The sequence below is a fragment of the Lynx rufus genome, unplaced genomic scaffold (genome assembly GCF_022079265.1).
Source record: "Lynx rufus isolate CCGP_SWC_20201006 ecotype Redwood Valley unplaced genomic scaffold, mLynRuf1.p SCAF_4, whole genome shotgun sequence".
In the NCBI taxonomy this organism is placed as follows: Eukaryota; Metazoa; Chordata; class Mammalia; order Carnivora; family Felidae; genus Lynx; species Lynx rufus.
Window position 1 is genome coordinate 129,793,688 of NW_025814856.1, and position 10,267 is coordinate 129,803,954.

The 10,267-nt window shown below is 33.6% G+C and overlaps 1 non-coding gene across 1 annotated transcript; it reads right to left on the bottom strand.

Annotated features, from left to right (window-relative positions):
* Positions 1 to 8,312: 8,312 nt before the first annotated feature.
* On the bottom strand, positions 8,313 to 8,415 carry LOC124525214 (U6 spliceosomal RNA). The gene has a single exon (XR_006965435.1). It is a non-coding gene; the product is annotated as a U6 spliceosomal RNA (small nuclear RNA).
* Between the last annotated feature and the right edge of the window lie 1,852 nt (positions 8,416 to 10,267).

Consider the following 10,267-nt stretch of genomic DNA (forward strand, 5'->3'; position numbering starts at 1 on the left):
GCTTTAGTATTTCTTTGCCTTTCTTCTCCTCACAGTAGGATTTTAATGAATACCTGTTGAATGAGAAACAAATAAAAAAAGTCAGTGATATCACAATAGGTTTACTTTCAGAACATTTAGCAATAATAGTACTCTGCTGAATAGTCTTAACTTAAAAAAAAATAAAGTGGTTTTTCTGTTTGGCATAGGGCTACATTAATATACCAAATATGTCCAAACAAACACAATTGATACATAAATATGTAACATGATTAATAAAAAAACTAGATGGCCAAATAAAATGGGCTACAAAAGAGTAATTCAATAAGCCTAATAATATTCTGTGAAGATGTAGACAAAATTTCTTCCTCTTTACCGTTTATCCATTTGTTATGTGAGATTATTCTTTTCTTCCTATTATTGTGAAGCATGTTCTTTCCTTTGTTGGCAAGAGTGTCAGATGCCTGGCTATAATTCAGTGATAGGACCTCTGACTACTCTGCATCCAAGATGCTCAGAAGAATGAGGTATAAAGGGGTAGCTCAGTCTGCTTATTTCTTCACTTCTTTCATTGACTGACTAATGCTGTTTTGCCCCTTGGTACCAGTGAGCTGTAATATGCTTTTGGGATTGCATATGAATCCATATCTAATATCTTACTATCATTTTTTAACCATATTATAAATCTGTGAATTGGTATAACTGTTATGCTCCTTTTAAAATCAATTTCAAATTATATGTTAGCTATCCACACTGTAACTTTTAAAGAAAATCATTTTTAATTATGCTAGATTAATGATTGCAATATTTCCTGGTTAAGAATTTCATTTACTCAGAATGGAAATTAAATTATATGTTAAAATGAACAGCTTGTGTTTTATAGAGAAAAGGAGTCTGAGTTTGGTAACATTATTAGTCTTTAGGATATATTGAAACGCCTTGTAACAAACAGTGAATATTAAAATGTGCTCTTATTAATATCACTATTATTACTGTTTTTACCATCAATATGGCACTTAACAACCTCCCTAATAAATTTGCAAATGTTTTTGTCTATCAAAATGGTTACTTTCCATAGTAGAATTAAATGTACTTTTAAATATTCTTGAATTTGCCACGTAGTACTCCATTGTGTATATAAACCACAATTTCTTTATCCATTCATCAGTTGATGGACATTTAGGCTCTTTCCATAATTTGGCTATTGTTGAGAGTGCTGCTATAAACATTGGGGTACAAGTGCCCCTATGCATCAGTACTCGTGTATCCCTTGGGTAAATTCCTAGCAGTGCTACTGCTGGGTCATAGGGTAGGTCTATTTTTAATTTTTTGAGGAACCTCCACACAATGGAGTACTATGTGGCAATGAGAAAGAATGAAATATGGCCCTTTGTAGCATGTGGACGAACTGGAGAGTGTTATGCTAAGTGAAATAAGCCATACAGAGAAAGACAGATACCCTATGTTTTCACTCTTATGTGGATCCTGAGAAACTTAACAGGAACCCATGGGGGAGGGGAAGAAAAAAAAAGAGGTTAGAGTGGGAGAGAGCCAAAGCATAAGAGAATCTTAAAAAATGAGAACAAACTGAGGGCTGATGGTGGGTGGGAGGGAAGGGAGGGTGGGTGATGGGTATTGAAGAGGGAATCTTTTGGGATGAGCACTGGGTGTTGTATGGAAACCAATTTGACAATAAATTTCATATATTTAAAATAAAATAAAATAAAATAAAATAAAATAAAATAAAATAAAATAAAATAAAATAAAATAAAATAAAATAAAATATATTCTTGAATTTTGCTGTTTTCAACTGGAATAGAAATACTATAAAAGAAATATTCCCTTGATCATTCTTGCTCAAACTGAAGTTGCATCTGAATATACTGAGATCAACGTCTATAGAAATAGTCACTTGGGATAAATTGATAATTTCTATTGGTAGAAAACAAAGATGTGTCATAACTAGTTTTCTTAAACTTGTACTTTAATTACTCATAACTGCTCCTAGAAGACTTGGATCCATGTGCTATTGTTTTGAGGGGTGAATACTATATATTTTGTTAATGTTGTGGGTGTGATTTTATGCTCACTTAATAGATGTAGCTTCAAAGTGTTTTGCTACAAAATATTGCCAGAATAGTGGTTAAATAAAATTTTCCTCAAATTAAATCATACTGTGCATACAACATAATATCTAACCAATTTATTTCCAATTTTATCAAACTCATTTATAATTAATCTACAGGAAAATCTGATCCAAGAATTCATATTTATAGTAAACAATAAATATTGGGGGGTGCTTTACTGAGATTTTTTTAATGTTGGTTTGGAAATTGGTAATATTTACTTTGACATTTATTAGACAAAATTAATTGAGATTGGTGTAGGCAAATAATTTTTGGCCATTTTATGGGTGTTAGAGTAGACTTGCCTTTTCTGAAGAAAACCTGAGCCCTCAATTATGCCTGAGGCTTAGGGTAGTGATGCTGTAGACTATCTCATCAGATATCAGGTCAGATTATATATATATATATATATATATATATATATATATATATATATATATACAGGGATGTCACTGTTTTCTTCTCTCACAGTATGGTTGCCCTTAGTTGGCAGCTGAGGTTGAGGTTAGCAGCACTCCAGACTTTAGCACAAAATAGAACCTCTGACTCTGAATGTTTGAAGTGATTATCGGTGAGGATGTCCGTTCATTTAGCTAAATCATCTTATAATTATTTACTTATTTAATTAGTTCCAATTTTCATAAACCATCAGAAAGGCTTGTGGAAAATTTATTTGGCTGAAATGTGTGACCTTGCTTTGAAAAGAATGTTATTGTGTTTAACATAGGATTGTCTTCTTTTTTTTTATTCGGACACATAGAAGATATCTTTTGGGTCTCAGTACTAGAAAACATACTTTATTAGAACAATTTTTAAAATGTGGGAAATAGTAAAAGCTCACTATAATCGAACTTGTTCACCTTTTAACTTTGGCTTTTAGTAAGCTAAGAGAAAATTATTTACCTATTTCTCCAACTTGTGGGAAGGATTACTATACATTTTCCTAATATTTCCTGATTTCGTTTTGCTTCCATACCCTTAGTTTTACTTTGACATGATTTCCATATCTATTTGGTTTCTCTAAATTATTTGGAAACAAGACATCATTCAATAAAGTACTTATTTAAAATACTTCAGAAACTCCAAAGTGGATCAAAACTTACCATGGAAAAGAAGGAAAAATAAATGTCAATTAAGAAGAAGCAAGAAGGAGCTATGACATCTGTGGGATTCAAATCATGACAGGCATATTTAAATTTTTTTTTCAACATTTATTTATTTTTGGGACAGAGAGAGACAGAGCATGAACAGGGGAGGGGCAGAGAGAGAGGGAGACACAGAATCGGAAGCAGGCTCCAGGCTCTGAGCCATCAGCCCAGAGCCTGACGCGGGGCTCGAACTCACGGAGCGCGAGATCGTGACCTGGCTGAAGTCGGACGCTTAACCGACTGCGCCACCCAGGCGCCCCTATGACAGGCATATTTAAACGACATTTCATAGTCTCAATCATGATCACAACCATGTAAACTATTATAATTTTAGCTATTATTACTGAAAACTTATCTTTTCCAAGTATTCATTAAAGTTCTATGTATTTAAAAATTTAACCCAACCATCTTCTGAAGGAGGCAACAGGATTATCCATAAGGCTGACATAGGGCAAATATCTTAACTGAGATCTTACTACTAGCATCTAGAGAAACAAGGATCCAAATCCACATATTTTAGTCCCAGAGCCTCTAATCCTAACATGCCGTGCTTTTCTTATTATCCCCTTTAATCAGTAAGGAAGCTGTATAAAGTTCTAAATGTGTAAATTATGTGATATAAGCCATGTGTGGTGGGGCTTAGATTCAGAACCAACCTGAGAAATGGAATCTGTGCTTTTGTCCTCTATATCACTCTGTCTTCCAAAACACATGTTACGTTCAAGGAATTACTCTGTGCCAGTTTTTCAAAAATACCTTTCCATGAAACTTTAGTTAATGTAGTTATTTGAGTAAAAGCTTACCAAGGTGAAAGAAATTTGGGAAATATTGAGTTAAACAGTTATCTATCTCTAGAAATAGCTCAGAACCTTTAGTGTACTAATGCATTTTTCCAAATATTGAGTCATTTTTATTTCTTTTAACTAAGTATCTTCCAAGATGACTAACCTATTTGGAAAACACTAATTTGTGCTATATTTCAGATCATTTTATGTTTCCTATGACTTAGTGAATTCTCTGTGGCTTCATAAGGATCATATATAGAGCCTGGAGTAATCAAACCTGTCATGAATGCAATAATTTGGAGTATGTGAAGATTAATCAGATGTCATGATTAAGCCAATTGAATTATCAATACTTACCTTGTCATTAAAAAACCAGATTGGAATAAATTTTAGAGATTAACTTAATTTGCTTGTATGTTAACAGGACAAGAAAAATCTAATGAAGCAGTTTTCAAAGGGTATATAATAGGGGCTTTCTAGAGAAATACACTAAGTCATATGAAAAACACAGACAACCATCTTCATTATGTAAACCAAATTGAATTTCACCTACAAAAATGGGTGTTTCCCCCGAATCATCTAAAATTATCTTTTATTTCTTTGATTTTGAATCAGTATCCTTTTGCAGGCTTCTTAAGATGCTAAACTGATTATCTCAACACTAAAAATCTTTGCTAAGAACCAATTTATTTAGAAATACTAAATGCACAAAAAAAAATCTCACTTAAATTTACACATAGTAACACTTGATTCTACGTAAAGAACAAAAGAAAAAGGAAACAGCAGAATGCTGATTGATTTTAAATTGAAAGATATTTTCTTAAAAAGCTCATGAGGGGCGCCTGGGTGGCGCAGTCGGTTAAGCGTCCGACTTCAGCCAGGTCACGATCTCACGGTCCGTGAGCTTGAGCCCCGCGTCGGGCTCTGGGCTGATGGCTCAGAGCCTGGAGCCTGTTTCCGATTCTGTGTCTCCCTCTCTCTCTGCCCCTCCACCGTTCATGCTCTGTCTCTCTCTGTCCCAAAAATAAATAAACGTTGAAAAAAAAAAAAAAAAAGCTCATGACTTTCTGTCTTCCTACTTTTTTTCTATATTCTTACTTTCAACAACTACAGACTAAAATATAAATGATTGTTAGTAAAATGAACTGAATTAATAAAAAAAATAAAATATATAAGTAGATAATATTGTAGAATTGTATCTCATAATATTAGATTTCCAGGTTATTTCATTAATTTTAAACTTCATGCACAATGAGAAACATGTAAATGATGCTTAATTCATTATACACCTTGAATCAATAGAATTCAAATTAATATTCTCTAGAAATGTTTTAGTTCTCATATTCTCTGGGCACAATCTTTTGGTAGTAGACTAAATGGATGTTTCATCTAACTCATTGGTAACTTAGATTAGTGGAATGTACTAATTCTATTTAATTGGAATATTAATTTAATTGTAACTTCCCTGGGCCTCAGTTTTCTTGATTATGAAATGGCAATAATTTTATGAGAATTGTTTTAGAATTATATTGCTGTCTTAAAAATTACCACAGGGACACCTGGATGGCTCAGTCATTTGAATGTCTGACTCTTGATTTTGGTTGTCATGATCCCAGGGTTGCGGGACTGAGCCCCATGTCAGGCCCTGCACTGAGGGTTCAGCCTGCTTAAGATTCTCTCTCTCACTGACTCTCCCTCTGCCCCTGTCCCCTGCTCACACTCTCTCTCCTCTCTAAAACAAGTAAAACAAAACAAAACAAATTACTACAAACTTAGTCACCATTTGTTTTATAGGTGAGAAATCTAGGCATTGCATGGCCCAGCTGTTTAGGACCGTACAAAGACAAAATCAAGGTGTCAGCTGGTCTGGGCTTCTGCTAGAGACTCTGGCTAATAATCTACTTCCAAGCTCATTCAGGTTGTTGACAAAACTCACTTCTCAATTGTAGGGTTTCACAATTTTAGGTGCCTGGTTCCTTCAATTTTCAGAATGAGCAGCAGTGCTTTAGGCCTTCTCCCATGCTTTAAATCTCTCTGACTTTATTTCTCTTTCCTTCTCTGTTTTTCTTTTCTTTTTTTAAATTAATTACAGTTTACTTTTTAGATTATTTGAACTCTAAACTTAGATTTATAGATTTAGATTTAGAGAAAAAATAAGGAGATAGTACAGTCTCCATACACTCTCGTTCCTCCCAGTTTCCCTGTTTCTTAACATCTTGTATTAGCATGAAAACTTTGTTACAATTAATGGACCGATGTTACTGCTATTTATTATATAATTGATTTTTTTAACTGAAGTCTATAGATTACATTAAGGTTTACTGTTTGGACTGTATTCTATGAGATTTGTCATATTTCCGCCATTATCATATTATACAGATTAGTTTTACCTCTTAAAAAAATCCATGTGCTTCACCTATTCAAACCTCTCCTCTTTCAACCAAACCCCTGATAACCACTGATCTTTTTACTATCCCCAATAGTTTTGCCTCTTTCAGAATGTCATAACATTGAAATCATTGTGTATAGCCTTTTCAGATTGTCTACTTTCACTTGGTAATATGCATTTAAGGCTTCTCTCTGTCTTTCATGGCTTGCTATTTAGTGATAAATAATATTCTATTGTCTGGATGTACCAAAGTTTGTTTATCCAATCACTAACTGAAGGACATTTTGGTTGCTTCCAAGTTGGGGCAATTATGAATAAAACTGCTCTAAATATCAGTGTGCAAGTTTTTGTATAGACATAAATTTTCTTTTTTATTTATTTTAATGTTTATTCTTAATGTTTATTCTTTAATGTTTAATGTTTATTCTTTGGAGACAGACAGAGTATGAGCAGGGGAGGGGCAGAAAGACAGAGAGAGACAAAATCTGAAGCAGGCTCCAGGCTCTGAGTTGTCAGTACAGAGCCTAATGTGGGGCTCAAACTCATGGACTGCAAGATCATGACCTGAGTCGAAGTCCAACACTCAACTGACTGAACCATCCAGGCTCCCCTAGACATAAATTTTAATTCATTTGGATAAATTGGTGGATCATATGGTAAAGAGTATGTTGAGTTTAGTAAGAAACTACTAAATTGTCTTCCAAAGTAGCTGCATTATTTTGTATTCTTAACAGCATGAATGATGGTGTCGGTGTTCTGGATTTTGGCCATTCTAATAGGTTTGTAGTGGTATTTAATTTTTGTTTTAATTTTATTACTAACAACATGTAAAGGGAGAGAATTTTTCACATGCTATCTTCTATCTATATATTTTCTTTGGTGAGCTGTCTGTTAAGATATTTGACCGACTTTTTTTAAATTTTTTTTTTTTTAACATTTATTTATTTTTGGGACAGAGAGAGACAGAGCATGAACGGGTGAGGGGAAGAGAGAGAGGGAGACACAGAATCGGAAGCAGGCTCCAGGCTCTGAGCCATCAGCCCAGAGCCCGACGCGGGGCTCCAACTCACGGACCACGAGATCGTGACCTGAGCTGAAGTCGGACGCTTAACCGACTGAGCCACCCAGGCGCCCTATTGACCGACTTTTTTAAAAAAGGTTTATTTATTTTAAGAGAGAGATAGAACAGGGGAGGGTCAGAGAGAGGAGCAAGAATCCCAAGCAGGCTCTGCCCTGTCAGCCCACAGCCCAACACAGGGCTCAAACTCACTAACCATGAGATCATGACCTGAACCGAAATCAAGAGTCAGATGCTTAACCAACTGAGCTACCCAGGAACCCCTGACCCATTTTTAAAGTCAGGTTTTAAAAAAAATTGTTGAATTTTAAGAGTTATTTGTGTATTTTGGATAATAGTCTTTATCAGATATGTCTTTTGCAAAGATTTCTTCCCAATCTGTGGCTTGTCTTTTTATTTTCTTGACAGTGTCTTTCACAGAGCAGATACTTTTAATTTTAATGAAGTCCAACATATCAATTATTTCTCTAATGGAGCATGGTGTTGCATTTAAAAGTGGTCAACATACTCTAGATCATCTAGGTTTTCTCCTATGTTATCTTCTAGGAGTTTTACCGTTTTGCATTTTACATATAGGTCTGTGATTCACCTTAAGTTAATTTTTGTGAAGGGGTAAGGTTTGTGTCTAGATCTATTTTATTGCATGTGGATATCCAGTTGTTCTAGCACCATTTGTTGAAAGAACTATCTTTGTTCCATTTAATTGCCTTTGCTCCTTTGTCAAAGACCAGTTGACTCTGTTTATGTGGGTCTATTCTAGATTCTCTATTTCTTTGATCTATTTGTCCATTCTTTAGTCACTACCATAATGTCTTGATTATTATAGTTTTATAGTAAGTCTTCCTTATGCAGGGGTCATGCTATTCTTCTCTTGATCATTCCAATTTTACTATATGTGGTGCCAAACCGAGCCCTAGTAAGTCTTGAAGTTAGTGTCAGCCTTACCACTTGTTCATCTTCAATACTATGTTGGTAATTCTGGATCTTTTTACTTCCTAAATAACCTTTAAAATCTGTTTCTCAATACTCACAAAATAACTAGCTGGGATTTTTATTGGGATTGCATTGAGTCTATACATCAAATGTTGGGAAAAATTTATATCGTGACAATATTGAGTTTTCCTACCCTTGAACATGGAATATTTCTCCATATACTTAGCTTTTCTTTGATTTACTTCATCAGAGTTTGTAGTTTTCTTTATTTACTTTTTTCTTTACTTACAGCTGTTTATATTTTGTTAGATTTACACCTAAGTATTTCACATTTGGAGTACTGGTGTAAATAATGTGTTTAAATTCAAATTCTGTCTATTCATTGCAGGTTATGGGAAAATAATTGACTTTTGTACATTAGCCTTGTATCACACAACCTTGCTTTAATCATCTATTAGTTCTAGTATTTTTTTTTTGGGGGGGAGGTCATTTTTTTCAGACTTTCTATGTAATCGATTGTGTCATCTATGAAAAAGATAGTTTTATTTCCTCCTTTCCAAACTATGTATCTTTTATTTCCTTTTCTTATTCTATTGCATTACCTAGAACTTCCAGTACAATTTTGAAAAGGAGAGGTGAGAGTAGACATCCTTGACTTGTACCTGATCTTAATAGGAAAGCTTCAAGTTTCTTGCTATTAAGTATGATGTTCCTACAGGTACATTTTAGATTTATTTTATCAAGTTGAGAAAGTATTTCTGTATTCCTAATTTACTGAAAGTTTTTTATTTTATGATGAATAGATGATAGATTTTGTCAAATGCTTTTTCTGCATATATTGATATGATGATTTTTTTCTTTTTTAGTCCCTATTGATGTGATGGATTACATTAATCACTTTTTGAACGTTGAACTAGCTTTCATACTAGCAAAAATTCCAATTGATCATGGTGAAAATTATTTTTATGCACTTAGATTCTATTTGCTAATATTTTTGCATCTGTATTCATGAGATATATTGATCTGTTTTCTTTTATCACTGATATCTTTGTGATAAGCTTTGTTTTCATTTTCATTTAGTTATCAATATCTTTAATTATTCTTGATATTTCTTCCTTAACCAATGTGTTATTTGGAAGTGTATTTTTTAGTCTCCACATATGTGGGATTTTCCAGTTACCTCTCTGCTAACTTTTAGTTTCATTCCATTGTAATCCATGAGCAGGCATTGTATGATTCCTCTTTGAATTTGCTAAGGTGTCCAGGATGTTGTCTGTCTTGGTGAATTTTTCATGTGAGCTTGAGAAAAATGTGTATTCTGATGATGTTGGATGGAAAAGTCTATAGATATCAATATATCCAAAAAATTGATAGCATTGTTAAATTCAGCTCTGTGGTGGTTCTCTTTTTATCATTTTCTCTTCAAATAATTACTTTGCTCAATTTCTCTCTCTCCTGCTTCTGGAACCCTAATTACCCACACGTTATCTACTTGATATTGTCCAACATATCAACTACTTTTTTTCTAATTTTTTGATCTTCTATCCCTTAATATTTTGTCTGACCGGTTTCTATTTATTTCTTTAAGTTCACAAAATCCTTGCTCTGCCCAGTAACTGGAAGACCGTACCAATAATTTCTGATATATTTTTATTTTAATATTTATAATATTTGTTTATGTCCCTATGCATGTTTACATTCATTTACTTCCTTTTCTGTTAGATCCTTTAACTTATCAATCATAGTTATTTTAAATGCCTTCCTTAGTAATATTAACTTCTAAGCTATATTTCTCCTGATTGATATTCACATTTTCCTGCATTTTTTAC